This window comes from Danio rerio, chromosome 12 (genome assembly GCF_049306965.1).
Source record: "Danio rerio strain Tuebingen ecotype United States chromosome 12, GRCz12tu, whole genome shotgun sequence".
Classification (NCBI taxonomy): Eukaryota; Metazoa; Chordata; class Actinopteri; order Cypriniformes; family Danionidae; genus Danio; species Danio rerio.
This window is the reverse complement of record NC_133187.1, coordinates 40500691-40518953: the sequence shown is the minus strand read 5'-3', so window position 1 is coordinate 40518953 and position 18263 is coordinate 40500691. Positions and strand designations below refer to the sequence as shown.

The window sequence follows — 18263 nt, the reverse complement described above, 5'->3', positions numbered from 1 at the left end:
GGCTCTCCGGCCTAATTCACCTCATTTGCCAGATTCTTGAGTGACATCTGCAGCTTCTCTGCACTTAATTAATAAAGGTATAGACACCAGCGCTGCCCTCCTCACTCTAATTACTGTCCCATTGGCTCATCCGCGTTTCGGCCCACGTCGAAGGCACAGGGCAGATCCCCCAGCTCGCTGCCCTCCACTGAGCTGAATGCTGATTAGGCTCATTTGGCTCAGTGTTTTTGCTGCTTCCATTCAGGGAATTTATTAGGGCCTGTCCGACTGCAGTCAGATGTTAAGGAAGGTGGGATTCTTCACTGCAGGTTCTGCATTAAAAGTTAAAGTCTGACAATGTTGATATAGAGGGAAACCTTTCTGGCATAATGCATATATCAAGATATCAGTCCATAATAAGCCTAGATGTTTCCATTCTAAGCATTCACTTTAATGCAGTGGCACTAGATGGCAGATTAGGCTCACAAAACAGATAAAGAGGCATGAAATGTGAGGAAAGGAAAGAGGGCACTATCTGACCATTTACTGTGTCTATTTCAGTAGCCTAATATTGACTTTAGGCCTCTGATTCCTTTTAAAACTGTACATTTTGGTTTCTGTAAACTGCTTCTGACTGATATATCCCTGATTGATAAAAGCTATTATTTTCCACCAGAGTGCAAATTACAGGAGGGTTTGACCAGCAATTAATGCTTGATTCCCCTAAAATACAGTAAAAGCATATAAAATATTTAAATAATAAAAATATTAATAATATTAATAAATAATAATAATAATAATAATTTATATATTTTTTATTTGACCAGCAATAAATGCTTGATACCCCTAAAATACATTTAAACCATATAAAATCTTTCAATAATAATAATAATAATAATAATAATAATAATAATAATAATAATTAGAATTTTCCCAGAGATGAATTGCGGTTGGAAGGGCATCCGTTGAGTAAAAACTTGCCGGATAAGTTGGTGGTTCATTCCGCTGTGGCGACCCCGGATTGATAAAGCAACTAAGCCGACAAGAAAATGAATGAATAATAATGTATATATGGCCTCCCCTATAATGGTTTATATGCATGATTGTGACCAAAAGAGATACTGAGAACTATTTAGTGCAGACATTTGAATAAAAGTGTCAGTTTTGCTTTTGAAATAGGTGTTTGTATTAACATTTAGCTCAAAAGTAAATTGAATTCTGGCTCATTGTGTGCATTAGATGCTTGCTTGAACAAGGATGTTCTTTAAAAGATGTTTTATTATCAACTATCAGTGCTGAGATGTAAACTTATCAATGTTTAGCGAAATTTTCCTCTTTATTAAAAAATGTCTTTGAAATTTGCAGTTAAAATAGTCCATCACAGATTAGGCCTACTGTTAGAATCCAAACATTACTTCTAAACCGCTAAAAATAAATGTACACTGTAAACGATTTCTTGTTAAATTAACAGTAAGTTACTGGCAACAATTATCCGGTAGCTGCTGTATTTCATAAAACAGTAACATTACTGTAATACTAATTACATTAGTATTAGATTTACTGTAAAATGTAATACATCATTTTACTGTTTTCTTTTTTTACTGTAACACCAATTACAGTAGTGATACACATACTGCAAAACTGAAAACAGTATTTTACTGTACATTTTTACCATGCAGAACTACGGTATTTTAACGTTACTTTCATTATTACTGTATAGTATTTTACAGTTATTAAATGTTATTTTATTGTATTTAATAGTGCTACTTTATAATGAGCAATGAGCAAAAAAATTTCAAAAATTGCACAAATATTATTTGAACTGTTTAAGAAATACAAGAAAAATTAAGAAACTGAAACTTTAACTTCACAATAAAAGTTTATTGTGTAAACCCTACTGAAACAGTAGCAATTATTCAATATAACAAAGCAACAGAACACTAATGAACAATTGATAATTAAAACCAGTCAACAATTAATGTATCAAAAAGCATTAAAATTTAAAAAACAGGTGAAAATACTGCTACAAGACAGGAAATGATGAAGGCCAAATGATGTTGTGGAAAAGGGACAGTGAAAAAGGGCAGCAGCACTTCTGATGATCCTGCAAAAATGACAAGCAAAATCAATCACTGGAGTAAAAGCTAATCATGCCTCAAATTATTTCATTCATTCAGAAACCAAACACCGCACTATTGTTTTATATATATATTTATATATAAAACACTGTTTTTTTTAAATCATTTTTGTTGGCAAAATTGTTTGTTGTCAATTTACAATTACACTAACGTTAATGGGGAAAAGATCCGTCAAGTCAAAACTAGTCATTAACTAGTCTTAACTATAAACTAGTCTTCACATAATGTCTGACTCTGTATAGCTTGAATATCTAATTCCATGATCACACTACTAGTGCTTCCACCGATTTAAGAGGGGTGAACACAGTTCATTCTGACCTTAAGAGGCTACATATTTAAAATAAATAAATAAAATAATCTAATTTAACGTGACTAATGTTAATCAAGTACTTTTAAGCTTTTAACATGTGAAAATTCACTTCTAACTTACGGACAAGATTGCGTTAGAGGACATGAAAGCCGTAGGTGATTTTTAAAAAATAATGCTAATGATGAGTTGCTGACCTTTGGTTCGTATAAAACAAAATAATCACTAAGCATTCATTTTTGGCAAAATCTGCCGAGAGGCACAGCGACACGACAAAATGTGTTAAAGTTGAGCAAAGAACTGTACAGTAGTCAAGCAATCTACTTCATGAAATGTTTGTGGTAATATTTTGCGGTCAATTCGTATTACTGTATTTCAATATGCAGTGATGGCATGTCAGTGAGACAAATAAATCTTTAATAGAGTCATTTTGTTCAATTTATTATTTTTTTTTTTTGCGAACACCTCTCCAGTGACATTTCCTCAAATTAAATCATCATGACGTTACTGTGCACAGCATCAATTTAAATCCCAAATTTTTTAAAACAGTCACTGCTGATTACAAACTAACATTAAAGATAGGCTTACAGAAATCCTGTATGCATGATAATATGAAGATTTATTACTCACTGATGTCGAAGCACTTCGTCAGAGATGTAGACAGGACAGAATATGTGCCATCAAATGAGCTCTAGTGCAGCCTTTGTTGGACATCAAGGTAGTATGTTCACCTATACTGTAAAAAAAACAAAATCTAAATAATCTAAAAAAACTATAATTTTATTTATTAAATACTTGCTTAACCATATATAGATGTAAAAGTAACCAAAATAAATAATTTATTAAAATGTGAGGGATACTAAGCATGTTTGGTCTACAGAGAGAAGTAAACGTTTACTTTAAGCATTGATCCTAATGAATCTATTTCTGAACTACATCCAACCTCGCCTCTGAAACAGCATTTTTGAGCATTTAGATCAGGGGTGCTCAACCCTGTTCCTGGAGATCTACTTTTCCGCAGAGCTCACCTGCAACCTTGATCAAGAACACCTGTCTTTATTTACCAAGTGCTCCTTCAGATACTATTTAGTTGGTTAGTTGATGTTTGATCAGGGTTGGAGCTAAACTCTGCAGAAAGGTCGATCTCCAGCAACAGGGTTGAGCACCCCTGTTTAAGACAATGAAAAATAAAACATCTAGATGATATTTTATATTCAATCATTTGTTGTGAAATTTAAATGGCTTCTATTCAGTATATACATAAAATAAAATTAGAATAAGAATAAAAAATAATACTCTATGCCAAATAAAATACTTCAGATCTAAATAAAGCAGGTGTTTTTACCTAAAGGTTCCTTTCCTCCAGGTAGTTTAGCTGCAGATCGCTCCACATCTGTGCTTTATTTGGTTCTTGACTTAAGAGTAACTTTAGTCGCATTCCAGGTCCATCAAAATCTGAGCTAAAAAGACAATATGGCAAAAGACAAGACACATATAAATAAGTCTCAGAATAAAATATTTAAAAGGATAGTTTACTATTCTGCCACCATTACTCTATGTGTTTTTAACCAGTTAGAATTTCTGTTGAACACTAAAGCAGATATTTTGAAGAATGTTAGAAACCTGTAACTATTGACATCCATATTTTAACCAAATTTCTTTAAAAAAAAATATACAAGTTTGATGTTTAATGGAACAAAAAAAAAAAAATCGAACTATTTTGAAACAAGTGGAGGATGCCAAAGATGCTCTTATTTTCATTTTTGGGTGAACTGTCCCTTCAACTTATGACATAAAAAAACAATATTGAACCAAGCTTACAGTTTCCAGGCTGTTTGAAAAAAACAAACACGGCCAGTAAAATTGCTAATAAACACAAAGACTAGTTACAGTAAAAAATCTGTGTCTAATATTTACTCAGCATTTGATAGCCAAATAGCCTAGCCATGGTTGTTTTATTAATTCATTCATTTTCTTTTCGGCTTAGTCCCTTTATTAATCTGGGGTCACCACAGCGGAATGAACCGCCAACTTATAAAGCATTTGTTTTATGCAGCAGATAACCTTCAAGCCCCAACCTATCTCTGGGAAACATCCACACACACTCATACACTACCGACAGTTTAACTTACCCAATTCACCTGCAACGCATGTCTATGGAAGTTTTTTCCTATCAAAATTAAAATGAAAATTCAAATGCTTAAAAGATCAAATGATAAATCAAATGCTCAAACTATAAATCAAATGCTCCAACCGACATTGCAAATGATAAATCAAATCCTCAAACTGACTCTGCAAATGATAAATCAAATGCTCAAACGGACTTTGCAAATGGTGAATCAAATCCTCAAACCGACTCCTCAAATGATAAATCAAATCCTCAAACTGACATCGCAAATGATAAATCAAATCCTCAAACTGACATCGCAAATGATAAATCAAATCCTCAAACTGACATCGCAAATGATAAATCAAATCCTCAAACTGACATCGCAAATGGTGAATCAAATGCTCAAACTATAAATCAAATCCTTAAACAGACATCGCAAATGGTGAATCAAATGCTCAAACAACTCTGCAAATGGTGAATCAAATGCTCAAACGACTCCGCAAATGGTGAATCAAATGCTCAAACAGACATCGCAAATGATGAATCAAATGCTCAAACAGACATCGCAAATGATAAATCAAATGCAAATGAGGTGTCAATCAACCAGCATAGGCGGAGCTTTAAGGCGGAAGAGTTTGTTGTTGACAACAACCGGTAGCGCTACGACTTTTTCAAGGCGTTCAGATTTGCGTGCACTATTCCACGTCGTATCCATATAAACTCGTGAAAGAGAAAGCGAGAAATCTCCTAATGCTTCTGTCCACATTCTGAAGTGTTCATCAGATGGGTACATCTATCACAGGAGGCCACGAAAAACCATACGGAAAGATGATGATGCTACGTCACATTGTGGAAAACTGGATGGATTTAGACTTCTTACATGCAAGTAATTAAATCCAGAAAGACGGTTCCTTGAGTTAAGTTACAGTAAAATAGCAATAGTTGAGCTACTGTACAGTGAACTGTAGAATTACTGAAAGTGTAAAGATGCTTTACAGTATATTTATTTTATCTTGCTGTAAATTATTATGTAGGAACTTCTGTAAGCACATGACGTTTCAAACGTTAATTTACATAAAGACGATTATTCAATGTCTGACAGAAAAATATAGGAGGTATTGCAGATTAGCAAATTATAACATTAAACAGACGTCTGAGTGATTTGTTTGTGTTGATGTAGAATGCACTTTTGTCAATACAGCTTAGGTTAGATACATGTAATATTAATACAACAATGTTTTCTTCTGTTCAGTTGGTGATACATTTATGAAAGTATAATTAAAAATTGAAAATTGAATAATTATAATTAAAAATTGAATAATTAAATAATTGAAAGTATAATGAGCACACAAATCACAGAGGTAACATGACTTGTCTGGTTGTTATAGAGAAGGAAGCACACATGTTTGTGTGTTAGCTGATGCAGAGTGACTGAACAAATGCTACCATCATATTTGTTTAATATTGTTGTTTCAAACTGCTATTACAACAATTTATTTAATGTTGATTTATATGCCATTTCTGGGCTGGAGCAGGACTTGCAAGGCAAGAAAACAGAGAAAACCTGAATTCAAAACATGAAGTAAGATCATGTTATTACTTCCAATTCAGAACTCAAATGAAACTCAAAAAGTGTGCTGTTAAATGACTTCTTTATTAAGAGCTTTGCAAAATCTGAAATGTCCTCAGACTGGTGTGTGCAGTGATGATGATGAAGAACAGCAGTGTGCTGATGAAGTAAATGTTGAAGATGCTGTAGTGCCATGGACAAGACCCTGCATCCCTCCACCTGCCTGCGTGTCCTCATCTGAGCCAGATGCTGGTGTGGTCTCTTCATCTTCAGTATGAATCGGTTTCTCAGGCATGGACAGCCTCACCTCACAACTCTGTTCCAGTCTGACTGCAGCACTGAGGGATGTGATGGCAAAAACAAGTGAAGTCCAGAAGTCCAGCATGCAGCAGAACATGGGGTTTTGTCTGAAATACATGATTGTTTGAATAAGTTTGAATAAAGCTTAGTTTCGTATCTTGTTGACTTGTATTTATTTATCATGGTTACTATTATTAATTCTTTTAATCATACATTCATATTTTCTTTAATTGTTGATGAATACATTAATAATTTCAATAATGTATAACTACATTATTTCATTTTTTGACTGGAAATTAAGATGTACTCACCTTGGCTACATTTGTCTAGTGACTATTCATGCATAGCTGTGGTGTGTGTGTGTGTGTGTGTGTGTGTTTGTGAGCAGCATTTATTATTTTTGTAAGTGTTGGGGTGGGCTTTGCAGTCTAGAGTAAATACTCACATTTTTTGAGTGTAAAATTTCTCCAAAGGAAGATCTTCAAGCAGCTGTCCGACATCTTTGTGCAGATGTACCAATGTGCCAACATTAGAAAGGCTATCAGGTAGGGTTATCAAGTTACTGATGCTATTAGGTGTTATTGCTTCTGTCCCTGCTATTTTATTTGTATTATTATGGGATTGTTATCAATAACAATTATTATTAATCATTATTATGCAGAAATAAAAATTTCATACAGGCTTAGGGAAACATTGCTGTATCTTAACAATTAACATAAACAGCAAAAAGAGAACAAATGTAATAGATTTTCTTTTGATATAAGAATATATGATTATATAATCAAACAAGACTGGAAAACTAACTTTAAGCATGTTCTACATGTGAATAAAAAAGTTACACAATAAAGGTAACAACAAATTAGGTTACATTTGACAAGGATATCTTATGTAATAAAATATTATTTTAAATTAAGATTTAATAAACCTACCATTTATTTAAAGTTGCGCTTGTAACGTCAGTTATGTAACTTTTTTTATCATCTTGGTTATCGTATGGTTTTTCGTGGCCTCCTGTGATAGATGTACCCATCTGATGAACACTTCAGAATGTGGACAGAAGCATTAGGAGATTTCTCGCTTTCTCTTTCACGAGTTTATATGGATACGACGTGGAATAGTGCACGCAAATCTGAACGCCTTGAAAAAGTCGTAGCGCTACCGGTTGTTGTCAACAACAAACTCTTCCGCCTTAAAGCTCCGCCTATGCTGGTTGATTGACACCTCATTTGCATTTGATTTATCATTTGCGATGTCTGTTTGAGCATTTGATTCATCATTTGCGATGTCTGTTTGAGCATTTGATTCACCATTTGCGATGTCTGTTTGAGCATTTGATTCACCATTTGCAGAGTTGTTTGAGCATTTGATTCACCATTTGCGATGTCTGTTTAAGGATTTGATTTATAGTTTGAGCATTTGATTCACCATTTGCGATGTCAGTTTGAGGATTTGATTTATCATTTGCGATGTCAGTTTGAGGATTTGATTTATCATTTGCGATGTCAGTTTGAGGATTTGATTTATCATTTGCGATGTCAGTTTGAGGATTTGATTTATCATTTGAGGAGTCGGTTTGAGGATTTGATTCACCATTTGCAAAGTCCGTTTGAGCATTTGATTTATCATTTGCAGAGTCAGTTTGAGGATTTGATTTATCATTTGCAATGTCGGTTGGAGCATTTGATTTATAGTTTGAGCATTTGATTTATCATTTGATCTTTTAAACATTTGAATTTTCATTTTAATTTTGTTAGGAAAAAACTTCCATACATGTCTTTGGACTGTGGGGGAAACCGGAGCACCTGGAGGAAACCCACGCGAACGCAGGGAGAACATGCAAACTCCACACAGAAACGCTAACTGACCCAGCCGAGGCTCGAACCAGCAACCTTCTTGCTGTGAGGCGACAGCACTACCTACTGTGCCACTGTGTCGCTACTGGAAGAAGAAAAAGAGTTTGTACATGAAACTCCTCACAACAAATCTGTGAACAACTTGACGTTTCAAAATCTAATCAAAATGAGCAAGACATGAACATTACCTTGAACAATCAAGTGAGGAGTGATTGGTAGCATCAGCTTTTCAACATCAATTGCTGTAGCTGCAAAAAAGAAATATAGAGTAAAGATAAGAGTAAAATAAGACTTAACATTTAATAATCTAAATCTATGGTACAACCATACCAATCTGTATGGGGTTAAAATAAACTTGTATACAAATCATTCCCTACACCTGAACACCAAAAATAAAATGTACAATTAATGATACACTATACAATAAGCTCATTAACCAGTGAGAAATAGACAATTAATATGAATTATGTTAATATTAACATTAACTTAAAAGACATGAACTGAATTTTATTATCAGCTCAATTTAATAAAACAGTTTAGACTTGTTTCATTGTGAGTTTAGTTTAAATAACTTACAGTTAACAAATCTAACCATAATGATAACTTAGTCATAATGACCACATGAAGACCAGAGCTTACCTTAACGTTAAACGTTTAACTTTTTATGGTGACTTTGCCTTCATCTCAGTGTTGTGCTGAAATAGAAAATGCAGTTAACGTTACACTGAGTAAAAGTTATGTTTTTTTTCAGGTAACGTTACTATGGTCAAAAACTCACTCAAGATAAACTCACTGTACGTTATCTAATAGTTACCTCGCAAACACTACAAACACGGTCTGGCGTCGAATAACGTGACATAAGAACCTAACTTACAACTAAAGTAACTTGGTTAATTATTTTAAATTACACACACACTACACAGAAATATACACAAAACAAAACTTTAACGGACAGAATTTGACTTTTAAACACTTACCGAGGATGAATTCACTGGAGGAAAAGGCGACAGGTGGATTTCAAATTAGGATAGCCGTTTGCCTGGTGAATGTCGAATCGACTCTGTTCGGTTCAATAAATCGGCTCCTTAGAACAGTAAAGAGTCGAATCCGCCTAAAACCGATTCCTTTTCGTATATTATTGTAAGACACAACAATGAATCATTACTATATCGTTATACTACTCGGCCACACACATTTATACACATGTTGCTGAATGTGCTAGTAAACACGTGTGATAAAATAATTCCCGAGCAAACAGTTCAATCCGATTCGGTGTCGTTTGAGTCCTGAACCGAACCAGAGCAAACGTGATATTGATTAAATAGTAATATTGTTTTTTTTTTGTTCACTTTACCAGCGAAAATATTACATATATCTGACTTTAACAATAAGAATAAGGTTCGCTTGAAGTGTTTTGAGAATTAATTTTTTTTTTCTCCTAGAATTCATTTTACACCAACAAGCAAATAGTAATGGCGGATGAGAAAAGCCAGATAATGTCGTAAATATTGCGTTTAATATGTCACGAAATGAAGTTTTAACAGTTTTTCATGCGAGAATGTAGTTCTTCCAAACTCAAATCTGTGGTTTGTTTATAGATATAATGACTACTTTTAAGTGTGCTTTGCCGATAGGGGAGATTCTGACCTCCAGGGGTTGACGGCGCTTTATCACTCAAGTATCCGGCAAACCTCATGCTTTAATCGGCTTAGACATTATTGAGACATGCCCCTGTCTTGGATGGCTCTATAATGAATGTGTTATAAAATAAAGTTTTAACAGTTTTTCATGCGAGAATGTTGTTGTTTTAAACTCAAGCCTGTGCCTTATTTATAAAGATGCATATTTTAAAATGTTGTTTTGAAAATGCGGAGATATGTGACCTCTACGGTGGCCAATATGGGCGCCCAATATTCTTGAATCCGTCTAAAGCAGGTTGGTCACTCTGACATTTAAGCTGACTTTGAAATCATTTTGTGTGTTTAACAGTCTTTAGTTACGTGAATCAATTATTTTTGTTTCAATTTACGTTTTGGTTTAGCACATAGTTATGTTTATTTAATATTATTTAATATTTCCATGTTACCTTATAAAATGAAGGTGCAGTGCACCCAAAAATGGAAAACCAAGGGACAGTTTAATGCACTGAACAGTCTGAAGAAACTGGTTAGGTTATTAACTTCACAAAATAATTTGTCAAAAATAAATAAACATAATAATCATAATATATATAGTGTGTGTGGAGTTGTTCTTGGTCATTTGCAGTACTGTATTTAGATACACAGTAAATGATTTTTCCCAAAATTCATTGTAAAATCTACAGTAGCATACTGTTAACCATGTTCACAGTATAGAAAAGTTGAAAATACATTATTATACTGTGAAAACAACAATATATACAGTAACACACTGTGCACAGCGTATACAGTAAACAACTGTTGAGAAATGCAGTATAATACTGTGAAAACAACAGAAATCGTTTACAGTGTAATTAATAAATATGAGGTTTTTATGCTACATCTGAAATCACACACTTCTTTTCTACAGACCTATTGCTGAAAAACAAGTAATCTCTCATTCAAAATATGCTTCTTACCACAGATTTTGAAAAGAGATCAGAACGTTACTGGAAATTTGGATTTCTGATAAGGATTTATGTGATTTATGAGCAAGCTTTATGTTAATAAAAAGCTAATTCGAAGCTGTTTGGTATTTAATAATAAAAAAATAAAAAAAACGAGAAGCACATTAATTTATCAAAATGATCTAACAAAGGTAAAGAGGAAAAAATAACCATGCATATGGCTTGTAATTGGGATTAAGTATTCATTTGTTAAATAATTTAACATAATATTGTTTGCTGGTGTTAATTTGGAAAGCCAAAACTCTAGCGGGTCCAGCAGACCCATGAACAATGGCTGAGTAACCACCAAAATACAAACATCACACAAGGGTTAATAATGTTAACAAACTTTAAGCTAAATGTCTATGGAATTTTTTGCCCTGAAGCACATGCATGCATCAAATAGTTGCACATGCATCAACTTATATTGGTCAAAAATACATAACCCTAACCCTAACCCTAACCCTAACCCTTTTTATTATTTAAACTGACACATACATTTAATAGTGTAAAAGTGTAGCCCTAACCTTAACCCTACTGCACATTACGCTGTACATTTTAAGCCTTATGAGTCCATTGAACTTATATTATGTTAAACTGACTTAAAACAGCTTGCGTAACTTCTAAAAGTAAGTAAGAACATTATTAACCTAGTTTAATAAGTTACAATGACCTAAACACATATGCTGTCAAAATTACAAAGTAATATCTTATTCAAAATATGTTTTGTACCATGGCTTTTGAAAAGAGATCAGAACGTCTGTGGAAATGTGTCATTCTGATAAAGATTTACATGCTTTATAGCAAGCTTAATGTTAATACAATGCTCATTCAGAGTTGTTTGTTCTAATGTTTACAAACTGTAAACTAAATGTCCGTGGAATTATTTCCCCCCTGAAGCAGTTTAGTTGCACATGCATCAAATTATATTGGTCAAACATATACAGCTTTTTCAATATTTAAGCTGACAAAAGACATTTAAAAGTGTTAAAATAGATTAAATGCTTCAATTCAGCTTTTATAATGATTTCTAAAGAATGTTCTGTGAATGTTCTGTGACACCAAGGACTGGAAAGATAATGCTGAAATTTCTGAATGGAAAACAGTAGTGTATTTCATTCCAATAATTGCAGCCTTGGCGAACATAGGCGATGTCTTTCAAAATCATGAAAAAAATATGCCAACCCCAAGCTGTTGCATGATTTTTTATTGTTACACAGGTTAATGTAGACTTAAATTTGCATAAAACCTTTCTTTAACAAAGAGAAGATTCTGAAATAATAATACTAAATACAAAACACTCTTAGTTTATTATCTGGATAAAGAAGTGAACATCTTTGTAGAAAAGTTTGCATGTTCTTTCTTTCTTTCTTTCTTTCTTTCTTTCTAATTAGGTTGCCTGTTTAAAAATTCATAATCCTCATATTTAGAAATTTGAAACTGTAAAAAATCCTGGTTGTCTTAAAATTTTAAGCTGAATCAAATATAACAAATGCTATGGGGCGGTATGATGCCAGTTCTTTTCTTCCTTACCAGCTGACCCCTTAAGTAAATAACAGGGTGAGAATGTGGTAAAATCTGAAAACGTGGTTAAAATCAGGCGAGGGCTTTTCTTTTTCTGGATTGCTTTTTTAAACACTGTGGTTGGGTTTAGGGTATGGGTGGGCTTGTTAATCTGTGCTTTTGAAGACACTATTGGTTGGATTTAGGGAAGGGGGAAGGTGGGGATATCAGTCAGTTGGTCAGCCAGTAAGACAGTCAGTTGACAGCTGCCTCTGGTGGATTTACGTGAGAACAGCAGATGCGTAAAAGAGATAAAAAAAAAATAGAGTACACAGTGGCCTCTGGTGGATTCGCTAAAATCAAAAACTGCAAAAAAAAAAACAAAAAAAAACATAGCTTCTGGGATGTATTTGGCACTCTCCGGAAAGGTATATAAGGGTACGTAATCAGAATGAGCCTAGGTTGATCATTTACCTTTTGCACTTAAAAAAACTGAAATTCCTACCTAACTGCGGGACACGGTCCTGAAATCACATATTTGGCAGCTCCGTCAAGGGTTGCATGCTGAATGTGCTGTTATGGCCTGAAAAGCAAATGTTGTCAGGGCCTTTGGGAAACTGGTTTGTTACTTTCGTCGTATGTTACTTTCGTCGCCGCTAATTCCCTAATCCTCTTCATAGTGATAAGTCAGTAGTTTATTAGCATGAACTGTGACCTACACTATCACAGCCATATCACCCTGCAGCTCAAGATCGGTTACTCACTGAAGCTAAGCAAGGCTGAGCCTGGTCAGTACCTGGATGCGAGACCACATGGGAAAACTAGGTAGCTGTTGGAAAAGGTGTTAGTGAGTTAACTGTGTGAGTCCTAATGCCCCAGTAAAGTGACACTATACTGTCAGTGAGCGCCATCTTTCGGATGAGTTAAACCGAGGTCCTGACTGTCTGTGGTCATTAAAATCCCATGACACTTCTCGTTAAGAGTAAAGGTGTAACACCGGTTTCCTGGCCAAACTCCTTTCATCGGCCCTTTCCCATCATGGCCTCCCAATCATCCCCATCCACCGAATTGCTCAATCACTGTTTCTCCAATCAGCTGTTGTGTGGTGAGCACATTGACGCAGTGGTCCTGTGGCTGCCGTCTCGTCATCTAAGTGGATGCTGCACACTGGTGGTGGTGTGGAGAGATCGCCCCTCATTATTGTTAAGCTATTTGGGTGTATGGCCATACAGGGTTAATAAGCTATAAAATACACATTACATTACATAAACTAAAGTGCTGCAGAGCTTTTTAAATTGTTATCAGTAGTAACTGTTTTCATAACTTAATTTCGATGCTAATAAAAGATAATAGAACATTTCTTCTAGATAGATGGGTACAGAGAAAAATTATCAGTTTGGTAGCAAGTTTGCCCATTATAATAATAAATAAAAATATTAATTAATATTTTTAAATTAAATTAAAAATATTTCTTTATTGAGAAGTCTGTATAAAATCCTCCCCTAGTGAATTTTTAAATCTCATATAAGCTACAACCTTCAGGGTCAGCCTTCAGACTTTTTTTAATGTTTGCATGAAACAGCCAATAACTTAAATAAGCCCACCAAATGCCAACTAGACAGATCTCTTCAAAAAATAAGCAGGCTTCATTTCTGTATCTTGCCGGCAAGGTGTTCGATTCCAACATCTTTTTCCTCTTATTTTTCAATTTGCAAAAAAATGAATCATTGCATTAAAAACAACAAAAAGAATCACCTCAGGCATTTTTCACAACCGACAACGACAGCAGCGGCGCAGGGTTTTCCTTACATACCATCTCTGAGCCATTAGAATAGATGCGTGCCAAGTCTTCAGGCTCCATTTTGACTAACGTACATCGTCAGTAATGACACGCAGTCCATCACTCAGCCATTCAGGTGAGACAAACACAAGCTTCACTGTGTGTATAGCCAGAAGTAATGTGCGACGCCGGGCCAACATCAATCATGCTTTGCATTCTGCTGGAACCATAAATGGGGAATAAGAAGCAGAGTTCATCCAACCATCATTAGTTTTGCTCAAGTTAATTTCATCCTTAATTTCGAAACCTGTAAACGCTGCAAGGCTACACCGGGATGATAATGTATAGATCTATATTTAGAGCAGGAAAAGGAGCCCTCCGAGTGGAAAAATAGCTGGAATAACGTGAAATGGAATTTTCAATTAGGTCTGCAAAGGATCTGCTGAGGATTTTACACTTGAATGTGAAATTGGACCAAGTGTATAAGCGCCCCCGTGAGCTTCTTGGTCTACACGGACACATTTGAATTCATACACTACGTTTGACAGAGGATTTTCCCTCATCCTTATATGCATTATGTGCATTGATCGGCAAGCATTGATTCTTATATCCCGGATTATAAGAGGGTATCTGAAAGCAATCATACTGGCTTTAGAGGATGAAGGACATCATTTTAGCAGAAAGGGCTATTTTACAATGTGATTGGAATATTACAGGATAGTCGCTGCTAAATATTTAAAATTTTGGGGTCTGTACAGGAGGAATTATTTTCATAGATACAATAATAATAAAACAAGTAGCGATGAAAGGGACCTTGCACCCAGGCTCACCACCGCTCGGACAGAGAACAGTGGACAATGATAATATCATAATGATAATTTAGCTAATAACATGATATTTAAAAACGGAGAAAATCACATATTTATGCCAAATTTCCTCCTGTCGGCAGGTGGCACTATGACTATAACTCAATATTGCATGTAGACGTCTTCAGGAGAGGAATCTCATAAAATGTGAATTTTCAGACTGATCGGACATTGTGTGGCTGAGTTACTACTACTTCCTCTTCCATGGTGAAACAGAACTTTGTTAGTCCGCCACAGAAACGCCCTTCGACGAAATATAAAATTATATTGATGGAACTTGGATTTGATCTGATAAAAGTGCTAGGAGAAGTTTGTTACAGTGTAAAACATAATTTCCTGTTGCCAGCATGTGGCGCTAGGACTGTAACTGGATATTAGCATGTAAACAGAACAAGATTCTTATCAAGGAATGGATTTTGAGGCAGATAGGACAATACATGCCACTGACACCCCCTTTAACGAAAACTCTAGATCTTTACAATTTAACATGGCCAAGGCCTCTGGATGACAACACCCAATTCTGGTGTTGATCTGATAAAATGATCTGAGTTTTTTAAAATACAACACCTGGAATTTGGAAAAAAGCACTTTTTTGTCAGAGGAAGTTAAATATATCTCTTTTGACTTCCCTTTCGCTTTTGGATATTGCTCCAAAATACTTTTTTTAGTATTGGTATTGGCATGTTTGATGTGTGTGCCAATTTCTGTATGTGTGCGTGAAAAGTATGACACATGTAAACTTACACCACTTCTGGTGTGTGTGCAAATTTAGTGAGTTTTCAGGCATATTTAGACCCTTAAAAATGTGACTCATTTCTTGAGAAGAAGAAGAAGAAGAAAAAGAAGAAGAAATGGAGCAATTCCAATAGGGCCTATGCACCACCGGTGGTCGGTCTCTAATATAGACACTGCAAGCTGAAAATCTCATGTTATTTTAAATATGTTACATTTACAGTTACTTTCAGATTATGTGTCCACAAGAGGGTGTTGTTTATTAATTCCCATTTCTCTATAATTCTTTGCCACAGAATTGTTTTTGTCTAATTAAACTAAAAATTAGTAGCTGTGACTTTTATCAATGAGTTCTCTGTTCTCATGTATTAACAATAACTAACACTTGTTTATGATAACAACAATGAATCTTTTCCCTCTTCTTAAAGCATCACAAATCTTGTCCTATTGTGCAACAGCAGCAGCACATGATCTAAAGCTCAAATTTAATTGGACAGCCCATTTTATTGTGGCATGACATAAATAAAGGACACATTGGCTGAATAAAAAAACTGTCATGTTGTGATTAATCATTCCCAGTGTGAATAGCTCCATGGGGATCTATTGTTTTAATTTAAGAGTGCCATTGCATCGTACATAGCACCATTTAATCAAAGTGCCTTTACTTTGTCAATGAGAATTTTGTCAACGAGAGAGTTAACTGAAAAAAAAAAAAATCAGCTCCTGCTGATCGATGTTAAAACTAGAACCATTTTGAAGGCAAAAACATCTCTCTCCACTGACAGTCTCCTGAAATATCTGTTTTCAGGCTTAATATACTTTTTTTTGTATGCAATACGTTTTACTAATGGATTTTTGTTTCTGACGTTTTGACATCAAGTTTGTTTTTGACACCAAGTTCATGGAGTTTGTGCTCCTGTGGTGAAAAACATTTTTGTTAGAATGTAACATGCTTGTCTGAAGTCTTGCATATGTGCATGCAGTATAGATGCTCAGCTTGAACATGAACACATGATGTTAAAAAATTCCACCAGCTTGGATCTTGTTTTCATAAAAAATAATGATTAAACAAAATGACAAAAGCGCGGCATGGTGGCTTAGTGGTTAACTGAAGGTCGAGAAGGTCTATAGTTTAAGTCCCAGTTAGGCCAGTTGGCATTTCTGTGCAGAGTTTGCATGTTTCACTCATGTTGGCATGGGTTTTCTCTGGGTGCTCTGGTTTCTCCCTTGTCCAAAGACTTGTTCTTTAGGTGAATTGGATTAACTAAATTGGCCGTCATGTATGAGTGTGTGTGTGTGTGTGTGTGAATGTGAGAGTGTATGAGTGTTTCTCAGTGCTGGGTTGTGGCTAGAGGGGTTCAGCTATGTAAAACATTAGCTGGAATTGTTGAGGGTTTGTTCTGCGTTGGCGACCCCTGATAGATAGTGGATTAAGCCAAAGAAAAATGAATAGACCACATCTCAAAGCAACTTTACCATTGTATCTACACTGTTAGACATTTTATTGTATTTTTGCGGTAACTTTTGGCAGCACTGTTGACAGCAATTTAACGCAACTGCCTCTTTACAGTAACTTACCAGTAAATGTGTTTTAAAGTAGCAGTTTGCTACCGCAATTGCATTTTACAATAAAACAGCCTTACCACAACTCCTTTTAATGGTAAAATGCCCTTTTTACTGGGTGTTTTACTTTTACAGTATAAGTTTTCACAGCATTTTTACTGTAATTTATTTACATTTTACACTAGCAGTACAAAACATTTAGTTTTAGTATTTAATGAATTCCAAACAAGTGACTAATTATTTCATTAACTGTCTCTTTTTCGTCTTCAACTACAGTAGCAGTTAATTTGATTACAGAGGAATACCGTAAACTCCTAATGTGCAGTAAGTTACTGTAAAAGTTTTAAAATGACCCACAATGCAGAGCACATTACAATAGTGAACTGTAAAGAAAGTATGTGGTATTTTACTTGATGTTTTTGCAGTAAATAACTGTAATTTATTCACTCTAATACTATCAGTAAAAACTATTTATTTTTAGTATTTAAAGAATTCCAAGCGAGTGACTAATTATTTTCTTGACCGTCTCATTTTCAACTTCAACTACAGTAGCAGTTTCTTTGATTACAGTAGAATACCGCAAATTCCTAATATGCAGCAAGTTACTGTAGAAGTTTAAAATTGACCCACAATACAGTGCATTTTACAGTAGTGAACTGTAAAGAATGTATGTGGTATTTTACTGGGATTTTTTTTTACAGTAAATGACTGTAAAATTGGGTCAAATAATAATGGTGTAGTTTTCACATGGTCTGAGCTCTTTTGTTGAACCATTTTACCAACAAAACTGTCAGAAAAGTTAAAATCCACTTGAAACTGCTCAAAAATAAAACTGTATTTAACAATAATAGGCCGTGTAATGACCATTTGAGTGGAAAAGCAAAAAATTGTCATGTTTTACTGCCTGCTGGTGTTCATTTCACCTAGACACTGTAGCAA

At 34.7% G+C, this 18263-nt stretch overlaps 2 long non-coding RNA genes across 2 annotated transcripts; one reads left to right on the top strand and one right to left on the bottom strand.

The window, feature by feature from the left end:
- Nucleotides 1-1827: 1827 nt before the first annotated feature.
- On the bottom strand, nt 1828-9313 carry LOC137496836 (uncharacterized). Its single transcript, XR_011017459.2, has 8 exons — nt 9235-9313; nt 8897-8952; nt 8446-8505; nt 8187-8342; nt 4557-4594; nt 3770-3884; nt 3055-3160; nt 1828-2083 (listed from the first exon to the last, which is right to left on the bottom strand). It is a non-coding gene; the product is annotated as an uncharacterized lncRNA (long non-coding RNA).
- Nucleotides 5165-6560, top strand: LOC137496834 (uncharacterized). Its single transcript, XR_011017457.2, has 3 exons — nt 5165-5420; nt 6070-6116; nt 6224-6560. It is a non-coding gene; the product is annotated as an uncharacterized lncRNA (long non-coding RNA).
- Nucleotides 9314-18263: the final 8950 nt, after the last annotated feature.